General features: G+C 34.5%; 1 protein-coding gene and 1 pseudogene across 1 annotated transcript in view; both read right to left on the minus strand.

Moving 5' to 3' along the window:
• Nucleotides 1-15,232, minus strand: part of CPNE8 (copine 8) — a 216,348-nt gene that overhangs the window by 72,871 nt on the left and 128,245 nt on the right. The gene's annotated exons all lie outside the window — the stretch shown is intronic.
• LOC129505679 (bax inhibitor 1-like) lies at nt 10,873-11,731 on the minus strand (annotated as a pseudogene).

The raw sequence follows: 15,232 nt of genomic DNA on the forward strand, positions 1-15,232 counted from the left end.
GCTCCTCCTTCTCCCCCTACCCATCTCCCTGCTAGTGCTCTCTCACTCTCTCTCTAATAAATAAAATATTTTTTTAAAAAGTTAACAGAGATAATGTCTGAGGTTAAAATATCCTCCAATTTCATGAACTTTTAAATATTTATGTCATCCATGTCACATACTTTTTCCTCTCTAATTTCAAAGTGACTGAATTCTAGTTTTTACCTTGAATATTAATCTCTAGAAAGGTAGGTCTGTGTGATACACTAACCTGTTTCTGAAATTTAAACTATCAGCCATAAGTGTTATTTTTTCAGACTAATGAGAATAATAATAATTAGCATTATTATACTAAGCAAAACAACATATCAGAAGCAGGATTAGCATAAAATAAAGGCCAAAAGATCAGTTTTACACTTTTTTATTTTTAAAATTTTTTTTTTCAAAAGATCAAAGTTTTAAAAAATGAGATATTAAATCTCTATTCTTGTACTTTTTCATTCTTTTGCTGTCATTGGTCTGTAGTTACATAAATACAACTCAAAGTAATTACCTCTCTTCCAGCATATTAATAACAGATACCTTCATTCAAGAATTCTAAAATATATATGCTAAGTTATAAGGAGATAAATTAAATTCACAGTTCTAAAAATTTTTATTTTAGCTATGCATCAGATGCATTTATAAATTATTCATTTATATATTTCTGGGTTACCCACTGAAGAGAGGTTAGTACTTGTTTATATTTTACATTTCCACTCAAAGTTGCCACAGTTCATAGATAAATCTATCTGATTATCTTTGTAGATTTCATATTATATTGCTAGCTTTGTATAATCTCTGTAAGCCTTGACTACCATTGTATATTATTAAGAGGTAATAATATCATCTTGTCTTGCTTTTTCACAATGATGAAGACTGGAACACAGTGATTCTATCACTTCTCTACCAAGTTCATTTTTTAATAAAAGGCACAAGGAAAAAATTATGATAGGAGTTATACACACACATACACACACCACTGCCTGTCTGCTTGTCTGTCTCTCTCCCACACACATACCACTGTCTGTCTCTCTCATACACACACACACACACACACACACACAAAAACCTCTCAGTCCAAAGCAGTAAAAGTTTGCAAGCTGTACACTACTATGCACTGCTACCCAAAGTTACGGTCTTTTCATTGGCAAACAATCCCTTCTTTGCCTCTGGCAGATCCTGTCCACAATGGGTGTTGGCAAACAATCCCTTCTTTGCCTCTGGCAGATCCTGTCCACCACTTCCCACAGTTATGCCAGAGTTGCCAAGAGACATCATAAATGTTCTAGCTCTCTTGCCAACCTTGCTTGTAAAGCTGGCTACTACTTTACATACTCTCCCTGGCCACCAGTCTCCATACTGTCCTTTATCCTCCTGACAGACTGAGGGACACCAAAAGGGCAACACCGATCAATGGCTAAGAGTGAGCCACCAGTAGGAGGAAATTAAACTACATTTGCTACTGAAATTCTTTCAAACCTATAGTTCAAATAGAGAGCTTTCTTCTGTCAGTCTCAAAGTTTTAGATTTAATATACTTACTAGGAAAAACAAGTGTGTATCCAGTACAAAGTTATGTAAAATATTGCCATTGTAATTTTTAATTAGCATGTACAGACAATTGGGATCATTCAAGTCCAAAAAGCAGCTCCCACCAAATTGACTAAATTATTTATCTCAAATAAAACCAAGTAATTAAAAAAATTATTTTATGCCATGTAGACCAAGCATTGTTAGTAAAAAACGTTATAAATTTTTAACAATAATCACCCATTTTGGTGAAATTTCACATTTAGAACTGATAGAATTTACTGTAAACCCAGACTTCAATCTCATTTGGCAGCTCAAATCTCTCAGATTTGAAAGAATTTCACCACTGACGACTGTGTGCTTATTTTTATATTAATACAAAAGTGATTAGCTACTTATTGCCATTCAAGATTTAAAATTTTTCTTTGAATTCCTATATTATTACCCTTTATACTTTTGAAATGAAAATTATTTTCTTATATTATTTATGGAGGAAAAAATTTTTAGGTATTTTGAGAGGCTTTTATAATTCTTTATGTGTTTTTGAGGCATGTTACTTTTATGATAATGGTTTTAACAATATGATTATCTTCAAAATATTAAAATACAGAAATAGAATAAACCACCTCATAAAAGTTATTTTTTGTATTAGTACCTTGAATAAATTAATATATTTTTAACCAAATGAGATTCCAGGAGACTATCAAGCAGAATTTCAGAAACATTGAGTTCCCAAGAGATACAAATCTAAGGGATTAATCAAAGAATTAAAAGTACTTAGTGAATTGGTGTTTGGGTTGCTTAGATGGGATAATACTTATGTGTAGAAACTCTTCCTTTTCAAAAATAAGAATAGTAGAAATCTTGTCCTTAAAATACATACAATATAACTAATATGAAAATTCAGAAAACAGAATTTTCTAGTAGAAAATAAAGAAATATCTATGCAACACAATAAATATGTCTGCCTGTAAGTTTTACCTTTGGAATACTGACTTTGGGTAAATCATTAGGCTTTCTAGCAAAATTTTTTTCACCTCTCAAAACTATAAATACATTTTCTTATTCACTTCCCCAAAAAAGTTGAGTTAACTAACTGAAGTTGTTCTGAACAGAACACCACAAACTTGTTTTGGAGTCTTTGAAGAAAAATACTATCTTTGAAAATGGCCATAAATGCAGCTCTAATCTCCATATATGTTAAAATTAAATTTAGAGGTCAAAATTTGTTTATAATACATACAACCCATTGCCTTGTTCACTATTCTCTAATATATACAAATGTATTAACATGTAATCTAAAGGACATGTACAATTGACTTTTTCCACATTATTAAATATTTTATTCTATATTTTTAGGAAAAAATACACTAAAGAACTATGTAGATAACAATGTCTTTAGACAGGCAATGTGAAGATTCAAATGTAAGGTTATTTTTCTATAAATCTAAATAAACCTTTCAATTGTTCATTCACTTTAAGCATAAATCATAGGAAAATGACACATCGTAAGTTTTTTCTCTTGTTTGTATGTTTATCTATGTACAAAATCACAAATTGAGGCCAAAAAAAGTGTTAATAAGTTTTTTCTCTATTCTAGAGTTATAACTGTAGAATAGTGCTAGTAAACCAAACAAGTAAAGTAGCATAATCTATGAATATTCATATATTTTCATATGTTTTCCTGTATATATCAATCTGGGTATTTAGAAAATTTGGTTTCTGAAAACGTTGCCAATAACTTTGTAACACCCCATAGCTTGGTATAAACAATTGAAATGAATACATGCCATATGTATTACAACTATATGTATATAATCAACCTAAAAATCCAAAACCACAGATTTTGACATCGTTAGGTACTTTATATAAGAAATACTAATCATAGGAAAATTTGTGATACCAAAAATTTATCTAGTTATTTTTAAGGACCTTATTTAAAACAGTTACTCAGTACTTCCCCTAACTGAACCTCAATGCCAAATAATTATATTTAATTTGTTTAAATATGCACATAGAACAGCTTAGAAAAATGAAAAAGAATGGTTTATTCTCAGATATCCTTTGATGGTGTCAAATTCAGTGCAATGCCAAAAATGTAAATTTTAGATGAGATCAGCTTAATATAAAATGTTACTGATTTTTAGTAACTTAAGTTGTAATAAACTATATTATCTGGTTTAAACTACAATGCAAAAATTACTCCAAGTACTATAAAATGTACACACAAAAGAAAGTCTTCTATTTCTAATGAAGTGGACAATCAAGGCAATTGTTTAGACAATTCAAAATATGATTATTTCATATAAAACTATTTTTAAGATTTTGTTTTTCCTTTTCAACTTCTATGTACAGACACAAGTTAGAAATTATGAGTACCAAAGCTTGTTCCCAAGGAAGCTGGAACTAAGAATGTGATAGCTGAACATTAGAGCTTAAATATCAAAATTAGAATAGAAATGCTTGATGGGGAACAGCAAAGCAAACTTTTGGACATAAAATATCATCTGTATCATTTAGGGAACTCAGTTTTTATCCAGACCAGTCAGTAATTTAGTCAAAAATGTTTGAAAAATAAGTAAATAACACCAAGCACTTAAATATATACCAATATTTACCAAACCTAAATTGTTATTGGTAGTGATATTATTCTACTTGTCTTAATTTTTCTCCAGATCAGCAACTATAAAATTTTCCTTTATAAATGTGAATTGAATGAATAAATGGCTACAATATATTTTTGTCTTATTTCAATTCTCTCAGGTTATGTCTACAATAGTCATCTCAAATGCTAAAGGTAAGAACTTATGTTTCAAAGAAAAGATCTGGAATTCTGAATACCATGTTCCATTTTTCCTATACTAAGAATCAAAAGATAATGGTAAATAAAGACAGTGTTTAGAAAGATAATTAGAGGAATAAGCAGTAGTTTGGTTTGAAGACCAATTACTACTTAAGAGTCATGTAAAATGGACAAATCATTTCCACATTTTGAATCTTAATTTTCATGTCTGGAAAAGAACAATAATAATATTTCCTATTGGGCTTTATTTTTTGAGAATTGAGAGGAAATATGTAAAATTGCTTGGGACATCTAATTAAATTTAAAGCTCTTATAATGAACGATCTTGAAATTGGATTCCCAAGCTTTCCAAAATGCAATTTATATAACAAAAAGACTGCACACCCACCACATTGTATCTTTCTTATTCATTTTCGCTCTCTTTCTGACCAATTTCAATGAAATATTAAAATTGTTACAAAGTAAAGGTATTTGGCAAATTCACGTCTATAGTTAACTTCTCACTTGCTAAATTTTAATAAACTGTTTTTCCCAGGACTTAGTTGTCACTAGCTTAGTTTTATGTGTGTTTGGAATACTCTTGGGTGATTAACAAACACTATACAACTATATAGCATATACAGGTAACACAAAAATCTCAAATTGTCTTGGTGTTTAGAATCACAGAGAAAATAATGGGTGATGATTGCATATCTAAACATCCTTTTGCATAAGTGATTAGCATCTTTACTACCAGAAAGTCTTCATCACTCACATCTAGAAGTTTCATTTAACTGGATGACTTGTATGTAGAATTTTCCCCAAAAATTCTCAGTGAGTGATCACATATACTTTTTTTGTATCGAATGATCTTTTCAGTAGAAGATTCTCAATCTATGCCTTTGATTTAAACTTCAGCATCTCTCTAATTCCTGAACTTCATATTTCTAATAGCCTGATACACATGCTCCACTGTGATATATAACTTTAAAAAGAGGAATTGGAGGTGAAAGAAAAATTCAGTGAAGCACAAAAGTAATCCTGGGGGAGATAAAGAGAAGCAAGGTAAAACCTATCCAGGTCTTGAAAACATCTTTATCTGTTAGAAAGAGAGAGAGAGCTGTGTTTTGTAGAAGAAAGCACAACAAACTTAGGGTGATGTGATCTGAAATGTTTTCGTTCCTCTGACATGAGGTTATCATGAGTTCTAATATTGTCTGATTGAGACCATCCACTAGGTTTACATTTGGGAGTTTCTCATCAAAACTAACCAAAAGCTTCATCAGAATAAAAAGCTTCTACACAGCGAAGGAAACAATCAACAAAAGCAAAAGATAAAAAAAAAAAAAAAAAAAAAAAAGCAAAAGACAATCTGTGGAATGGGAGAAGATATTTCCAAATGGCACATCTGATAAAGTGTTAGTATCCAAAATATATAAGGAACTTATAAAACTCAATACCCAAAAAATGAATAATCTAATTAAAAAATGAGCAGACAACATGAATAGATTTTTCTCCAGAGAAGACATACAGATGGTCAAGAGACACATGAAACGATGCTCAATATCAATCATCAGGGAAATGCAAATCAAAACCACAATGAGATATCACCTCACATCTGTCAGAATAGCTAAAATCAACAACATAAGAAACAACAGGTATTGCTGAGGATATGTAGAAAGGGAACCCTCTCGTGCCTTTGGTCGGAATGCAAATGGGTATAGCCACTTTGGAAAACAGTATGGAGTTTCCTCAAAAAGATAAGAATAGGACTACCTATGACCCAGCAATTGTGGTAGCAGGTATTCACCCAAAGAATATAAAAATACCAATTCAAAAGGATAAAGGCACCAGGTGTTTATAGCAGCATTATCCAGAATAGCCAAATTATGGAAACAGCCCAAGTGTCATCAACTAATGAATGGATAAGGAAGATGTGGTGTATATATACAATAGAATATTACTCAGCCATAAAAAGAAGCAAATCTTGCTGTTTGCAATGATATGGATAGAACTAGAGAGTATAATGTGAAGTGAAATAAGTCAGTCAGAGAAAAACAAATACCTTATGATTTCATTCATCTGCGAATTTAAGAAACAAAACAAATGAGCAAAGGTGAAAACAAAGAGAGAAAGGTAAACCAAGAAACAGAATTTTAACTATAGAGAACAAACTGCTGTTAAGAAGGGAGGTGAGTGGGGTAGCTCAGGTGGCTCAGTGGTTTAGCCCCTGACTTCGGCCCAGGGCCTGATCCTGGAGACCTGGGATCAAGTCCCACGTTAGGCTCCCTGCATGGAGCCTGCCTCTCCCTCTGCCTGTGTTTCTGCCTCTCTCTCTCTCTCTCTCTCTCTGTGTGTGTGTATGTGTATCTCATGAATGAATAAATAAATAATTTCTTTTTAAAAAAAGAAGGGAGGTGAGTGGGTAGGATGAGTTAAATAGGCAAGGGGGATGAAGGAATGCACGTTTTGTGATGAGCACCAAGTGGTATATGGAAGTCTGAATCACAATATTGTACACTTGACTAATATTACACTATATGCTCACCAACTGGAATCTGAACAAAAATTTTAAGGAAAAACCTACTAAAAGTTTAGATTCACCAAGTCCAAAACCAGACCCATAATGTTCACCTCTTTCCCCACAAACTGATGAGTTAGCAATCCCCAATTTCCCTATTTCTCTTAATGACCCACATTTTTCATTGTCAACTACATTCAGAATCTGAGAATTGTGTTTTACTTCAGTATCCAACTGTGATTATCCAGCTGTTAAAAACATAGATTCCATTCCTTACCACTGGCCCTAGTATCTAGCCTCATTTGGTGTAAAGCACTGAAAAGCTCTCAAACCATGCAGACAATCTGGAGCAAGAAACTTAACCCCAATTCATTTATCAGCAAGATCAAGAAGATAATAAGTAATTAATGCCTACAGGATTCTTGTGAGGATCAAATGAGAAACTGTGTGAAAGTATTTTGTAAACTGCAAAGCTCTGTGCATATTAAAAATGTAATTTAGTTGTTTCTCATGACAAGGGTTTTATTATTTTTTTTATTGCCTTTACTACAACCTAATAGAGGTCTCATTACTAACTCAACAACTTCCCTGACCTCCTAACAAGTTTTTGCATTTACGTCTCTCCCTGAATCCAAGTCATCCTACAGATATTTTCCCCTAGCTCTGATCATGCTAGACTGTCCTTGGTTCATGATACAGGAACAAAATCTCTTAATGACTCCAAAGTTCTGAGAGAATTCACTACATACTCTTGTCTATCAGAGGCCTTCCATCATATGGTCTTGACCTGCCTTTGTACATCTCTATTTCCTATTAATTCCTTCTAATACATTATTACTTACTCCCAACCAAAAGCCCAAAACAAAACCCTTCATTTTCTGGGTTCACAAAATCAGCTTTTAAAATTCCCACTCTCGGGGATCCCTGGGTGGCGCAGCGGTTTGGCGCCTGCCTTTGGCCCAGGGCGCGATCCTGGAGACCCGGGATCAAATCCCACGTCGGGCTCCCGGTGCATGGAGCCTGCTTCTCCCTCTGCCTGTGTCTCTGCCTCTCTCTCTCTCACTGTGTGCCTATCATAAATAAATAAAAATAAAAAAAAATAAAATATAAAAAAAAAAAATTCCCACTCTCCTTTCAGATGAATCACCTATCATACTTTGTCATAAGGACATCTGGATACTTCCACTTGAATATGAACTTACCTTTCTTGGAAATTTAACAATTATACCCTTCTCAAGAAACATGCTCTGGCTACTATTTTGCTCCTGGGAACTATACGTACACTCTGTAAGTACTGTACGGTTCTTCAATCCATGACCTGGATTGTCAATCATTTTTTAATTACCTTGCAATTATTAGCATAGCGATTTGCACTTAATAGATGCTCAAAAAACATTGGTTCAGTTTAATTGTATTGATCTTCAGTTCCTAATCTCAGAAAAAAAAATTAATGGTTTCATCAACTAAGATTTTTTATTTTCCATTATACAGTGAGTTATCTTACAATGGTTCTCAACCCAAATCTGTATTAGGATGAACTAGGGAATTTTTTCAAGCAATTCATATTTAGACTGTATCCCAAGCCTATTGAAGCAGTATCTAGGGAAGTATCACAGTAAGAAAAGGGCCCCCAAGTGTTTCTCAGGACACTCGAGCTGAGAACCACTGCTGTAAATGGTCCATAGTGTTTCTGGCAATAAGTGAAAAATACATTTTATTCTTGATTACAGGAAAAGATCAAGGTTTTTTCTATTTCATAGAATGGAAGTGACATTTAAAATCATTCTAGAGATGTACAAAATATTCTTCAACATAAGCAAAGGGAAAACTCTTTTGAACATGAATCAAAAACCTTTTGGGATACAATTGATAAAACTACCTGTAGTCACAAATATGTTAATAAAGGCAACATTTTATCCGGTAACTTAGTGGTTAAAAATAATTACCATGAATGGGGAAAGAGGTAAGCCTTATTATTTCTCTTGAAAATACACATTTCTCATGTATGTTATAATAGACATAAGCTGGTTTTTTTTTTTCAGACTAAAATTACAAACTGTGAAATAGTCTGAAGGATGGCATGAGATGATAATAAAAATGACAAAAAAAAATAATGTTGTGTTGCTTCAGGGTTGAATTACTAAATATCTTATCTACATACAGCTCTCAAAATGGTATTTAAAACTGCTTCCTTTCTTTAGGAGACTGTTCTTTAGCGAACAGCATCTTTATAAGGAATTATTCTTGAATGTTCTGCATATAATAGAAACAGAGATGTTTTAATTTTAGGGACAGAAACTAAGGACCTATGAAGATGTTAATAGGAACTTGAATCAAAACCACCAGCAGTAAAGAAAGTGGTACCTTAATTTTTTTGGAGAATAAGTGCAATTAAAAGTTTCCTTTTTCTTATTGCTCAATGTTGAAATAGGATCTAGAATCCTACATATGGAAAATACAGATTGAATTTGCATATGATTTGGATGTATTTGTCTCTGCAACTAGTAAGACGAGAGTGTAATATATATTAGTTCAATGAATGAGAAAAAAATTAAAATGTGGTTTCTATAAAAATTAATTGGAAACTTGGAATAAATGGGCAATCTGTGAGCCAGTTTAACTTTTGCCACTTCATTCACACTACACCATATGATGCTTTTCTAGGTATATATTCTACTGGTTTGATTTTCACCATGTATAATCTAGGGGTATACACAAATATGTTCATGAAGCACTAATCATAATAATAACTGAAAAAATGTCTCTCAGGGGCACCCCGGGTGGTTCAGCAATTTGGTGCCGCCTTCAGCCCAGGGCCTGATCCTGGAGACCTGGGATTGAGTCCCACGTCGGGCTCCCTGTATGGAGCCTGCTTCTCCCTCTGCCTGTATCTCTGTCCCTCTCTCTGTGTTTCTCATGAATAAATAAGTAAAATCTTTAAAAATAAAAAAAAAAAGGTCTCTCAGTATTGGAATGAACAAATCACATGTAACATGAACAAATTTCACAACTTAATGTTAAGGAAAGCCAGACACAAAAGAGTACCTACTATGCAATTCCATTTATATAAAGTTCAAAAACAGTCAACACTAAGGCATTTAAAAAAAAAGGTCAGGAAAATGGTTACTTGGTAGGGGTGCCATAATAAATGGAAGAAGGAAGAAGAAGGCTTCTGCAATGCTAGTAAAACCATTTCTTGATGTGGGTGCTGAATATACATGGTATATTTCATTTGTGAAAATTCATTGAGCTGCATATTTATGATTTGTGCACTTTTCTATATTACATTCATATTGACTTAAAAAGCTTATCTTTAAAAAGGACCCTCTTTGCTCCATCTCTTATTATATTTGGAAAGAACTTCCAAATTCAGAGATTGTTTCTTTTTTTTTTTTTTAAGATTTATTTATTTATTTATTCAGAGAGAGAGAGAGGCAGAGACACAGGCAGAGGGAGAAGCAGGCTCCATGCAGGGATCCCAACGTGGGACTCAATCCCGGGTCTCCAGGATCACACCCCGGGCTGCAGGCGTCGCTAAACCGCTGTGCCACCGGGGTTGCCCCCAGAGATTATTTCATAGTCTTTTATTTTTTTTCTCTTTGTGTTTTATTCTTTCTGTTAATATGGAAATGTTTTGGTCAATAATATACGTTTTGATTAACTCTTCAGTAAATTTAAATCTTATACATAATTTCAAATCATATAAAAGGCTCGATTGGTTTTTATCCAATGTATGATTATTCCTATTCTCATTCTAAGTTAAAACTTAGTTGGCCTTAAAAAAAAAACAGCTTTCTTTCCTAGCAGATCTCTACCTGAATTACTGCAGAATACTGGGTTCTGATAGTTACAGATTTTAATACTAAATCATGTCTACAGACCAAATTAAAAAGTAACATTTTCAGGTAATTGGAGTTCTTTTTCTGTGCTAGAGGGGAGCAACTTTTGCCACTCCAAAATGTGTCTCTTTAGCATGTAGATTATTTTAGACTGATTCTTTTCTTTTTCTTTTTCTTTTTTTTTCTGATGCTTTTCATTATCACAGAACACACCACCTGCAATGTGTGCAAAGAAGAAATGAGGGGTAGAAGGAGAGGTCAAAATGGGAAAGAGGCTGGATGGGCAATTTCACTTCTTCTCTTTCATCTTGTCCTTCTCGTTCATAGCCAGGATCATCATGAGTTTTCTGAAGAGGGTAATGAAATCTATGAAGAGGTCAACGCAGTGCCAGATACAATCCTTATCTACATTTTCAGCCTTTTCAATAATGAGTTGAGTACGAAAAAGGACAAAGCCACACATGACCACCAGCCCCACATACAGGTTTGCCTGGAAAAGCCAAATGGATCCGAAGAAAAGGTTCCCCAGGGAAGATAAGAGCATCAGACTCATGGCTGACATCAAGACACCTCCCAGAAAGAGGTAGCTCTGGCACCTGGCATAGAGGGCAATCAGGGTGAATCAGGTAAAGATCACTGCTGTGCCCATGAAGGCGGTGGGAAGAATGCTGGGGTTGATGGCAATGCACAGCTCCAGAGCAGGGCTCAGGCCAACTCCTGTAAGGAAAGCAAAACCAGCAAGAAGTCCCAGTCTTCTTGCTCAGTTTCATGGCTATGAGGTGTTGCCATTAGGCAAATCATCGACCCCAGGGAGCCCAAGGCAGAGAGCAGGCCAGCCTGAAGAAAATGAGTGACCACATGGACATAGACCCCTGCAGCCACCACAAACATACAGAGGGCAAAACTGGCATAGACCTTCTTCAGGTACTGCTGTGTACCTGAAGGGGTTATGGAAAATTTTAAGAGTGCATCAAAGTTGATCTTCCGATCAAATATGTTCATGATGCCAGAGTTTGTGGGACACAGCCTCCGCTTGGCCTCTTAGGAACCTACATAGTTCTTCTACCACCAGATGCGCTTCTAGAGAGATTATTTTCAAGGAACAGAATTCTCAGGAAGAACCTCTGACCTTCCACCTAATTGCCTAAGAGAATTTAGATAGAGGACCTGCTCTAGGAAGGGAATTGTCACCAGAGATTATTATAATACGAACTAGGTATGGTAAATAGGGAGGAACTTTTAGCAAAGTCTGTTTGTTAAACTTCATCCTGTGTCTCAATTGCTTCTGTAGGGCGAGCAAACATGTCTTACCACAAATTTATTCTTTTTCTATTCCTGTGAATTAGTCTCCTTCCCTTTGAAGTCCCAGACCTCTACCCACTTACTTCTCTGAAAGGCATATAAGCCTCAATTGCCTGGCTGCCTATGGATCTCATAGTCTTATGGAGCTCCCACATGTATGTAGTTACATTTATTTTTCTCTTGTGAAGGACACTTGCGTGGCTCAGTGGTCAAGCATCTGCCTTCATCTCAGGATATGGTCCCAGAGTCCCAGGATTGAGTCCCACACCAGGCTTCCTTCGAGGAGCGTGCTTCTCCCTCTGTCTGTGTCTCTGCCTCTTTCTTTGTGTCTCTCATGAATAAATAAATAAAATCTTTAAAAAATAAAATACTTTTCTCTCATGAATCTGTCTCATGTCAATTTAATTCATAGACCAGCCAAAAGAACCTTTAAGGGTAGAGAAAAATTTTCCTTCCCAACAATACCAAAATGTTAATCCTAATTTACCAATGATGGCACCGGAGGTACAAAATTATTAACTTTATAAAAGTTAATTCTATACTAATGAATTCACACCAGTGACAATAATGGCATGATTTCATTTATTCTTTAGAGATGCTGGAGTTGGAAACTGACTGTATATGGTAGCTGAGAGCAAAGGAAGGGTCAATATAATTATGATCTTTCAAGTCTGTAAACCTGGGATTATAGTAATGCCTGGAGATAATACTCAAGGGTTCTAAATCCAGTAGAGTCAAACCTGGGATTATGATAATGCCTGGAGATAATATTCAAGGGTGTAAAATCCAGTAGAGTCAAAGTAAATGTAAAAATACAAAAACATATGTCTACTCACCCAGTGAATACGGTGAGTCTACTCTAAACCTATTGTATACTCTTCACTCTTGAGTCTCTTGTGTGCTTCCTATTACCCCAGTTTCCAAGGACATTCCCCAGGGCTCTCCAGGCCACCCTGTAATCCAACAATGAAAGGCTGACCCTAGCAAAGAAAAGGGTTTCTGGGACCCTACTTCTATTATACAGCTCTCATCTATTTTGATGGTGGATAAACATTTTGAATATCTCCTCTGGTAATCTCATGATGGAATAAAACCTATGAGAGGAAAGGCAGATGCAGTGATGAAATTAATGATTAATTCAAGTAGGTCATAAATAGGTTTGGTCTCTTCTTTGTAAAATAAAGAGTTAAGTCTAAGAGCCCTAGGGACTCTAATATTACATTGTATTATAAAAACTAGAAATAGACTTACATTCCAAATTTGACTTTACTTTCTAATAGAGGCAAATAAAATAGTAAGGTGATCATAAATCAAAATTTACACTGTAAAGTGTATTTGTTGATTTGAATTTGATAATTGTGCTGTTTAGTCAGTGAAAATCATCAGTCCTTGAACACTGAATAAAGCAGAAAAAATAATTAATCTGTGTGATGAGAAGATCATAGATATGTGAATATAAAATCTAAGATGTCAGGAAATGGTAAAAAAAGAGAGAGAAAATGACAGCCGAATTAATTATTCACTGACTGAAGTTTCACTACAGAAATATCATCACCAATATTCAAGACAATTTCATAATTTCAAGTAAAGAGTGGAAATGAAAGGATAAATAACTAACATTGATGGAGGACTGTGTGTTCACCAGAAAGACAACAGAGTTATTTCAAATACCCTCTTCCATAATATTGAAATAACATAGTAAGAAGCTAATACATTCAACTACATTATAATACTATAACTTCCATTGTAAGAAATAGTAAGACAAAACAAAGTCCTTGACCTCAGAGAGTTTACAATTTAAGATGATAGACAAGGCAGAAACAAAATTTCAGCATAAGTCATAATATTCTAGACAGGGTAATAAGCATTCCTAAATGCCAAACACACAAAACAGAGGGATTAAATGAGTTTAGAGGTATAGGGAAAGCTTTCAGACAATTGATAGCATTTATACTGAACCTGAACAGAGATGCCTAGTGGCTTAGTGGTTGAGCATCTGCCTTTGGCCCATGGTGTGATCCTGGGGTCCTGGGATCGAGTCCCTCATCTGGCTCCCAGAGAAGCCTGCCTATGTCTCTGCCTCTCTCTGTGTCTTTCATGAATAAATAAAATCTTAAAATGGGCCTGAACAGAAAGCCAACAAGCAAAAATTAACACAGAAGTGGAAGGATATACAAAATGTATTAAAGAACACTAAAATATATTTGTGTAAAGATTAGAGATGTGCATTTTCACTAACCTGGCAAACTGTTTAGCACATCAGAAATGCTCAATAACCATTTCTTCCAGAATTAATTAATGAAGTTACTATTAGAATATAGAGACATACAAAAATAAAATTTTGATTCCCACATTAGGTATCAATATATATAAATAATTAAATGAGTCTTTAATGAAGGTTAAGAATTGTATACTGAAGGGAAAAGGGACAAGAGAGGACAAAACCCATCCACGAACTATCTAAATTTGTTGGAGATGGGGAGTAAAAGTAGCATGTCAGTAATTAACATGTGGATTATGAAATTCCATTTATCAACATTTTTGAAAAGTCTCAAAGAAGGGACACCTGGATGGCTCAGTGGTTGAGCATCTGCCTTTTGGCTCAGGGTGTGATCCCGGATTCCCGGGATCAAGTCCCACATCAGGCTCCTTGCATGGAGCCTGCTTCTCCTCCCTCTGCCTGTGTCTCTGCCTCTCTTGTGTCTTTCATGAATAAATAAATAAAATCTTTTTTAAAAAGTCTCAAAGAAGTGGTGGTTACGGGAACAAGAAAACAGGCTGAATCTTGTCTATTGAATACACATTTAGGACCTTCAGGTTACTGCAAGCAAGGAGAGGGCTAAATCTTTCTTTTAGGGAAAGATTAATTAGAATAAGTGAGGAAATTTAAAATAAATAAGACAAATATTAAAGGTTTATACATGCTCCTCCTAAATGAGTTCTAAATGTTTTAGACTACTTACAAGTAAGTTCTTGAGTGAAGCACTGGATCAAGAATCACTGTTATTTCACACCATGATGATGCATAATTGCAGAAATAAAACACCAAGTGTGTTTATCAAATATCTTCAAAGGTATTTATCTGGCATTTCACAGATAAATGAAGTCTGCACTTTCTTGTAATAAGTGTCACCGTTTAAAATGACTCCATGAGATACAATGCCAAGTGCTAATAATGAAACTTTTAGTCTCCTTTCTCATCCTACTTCAACAGTCAAATTTTATGATTGGCAGTTCA

Source organism: Nyctereutes procyonoides, unplaced genomic scaffold (assembly GCF_905146905.1).
Source record: "Nyctereutes procyonoides isolate TBG_1078 unplaced genomic scaffold, NYPRO_anot_genome, whole genome shotgun sequence".
Taxonomy (NCBI): Eukaryota; Metazoa; Chordata; class Mammalia; order Carnivora; family Canidae; genus Nyctereutes; species Nyctereutes procyonoides.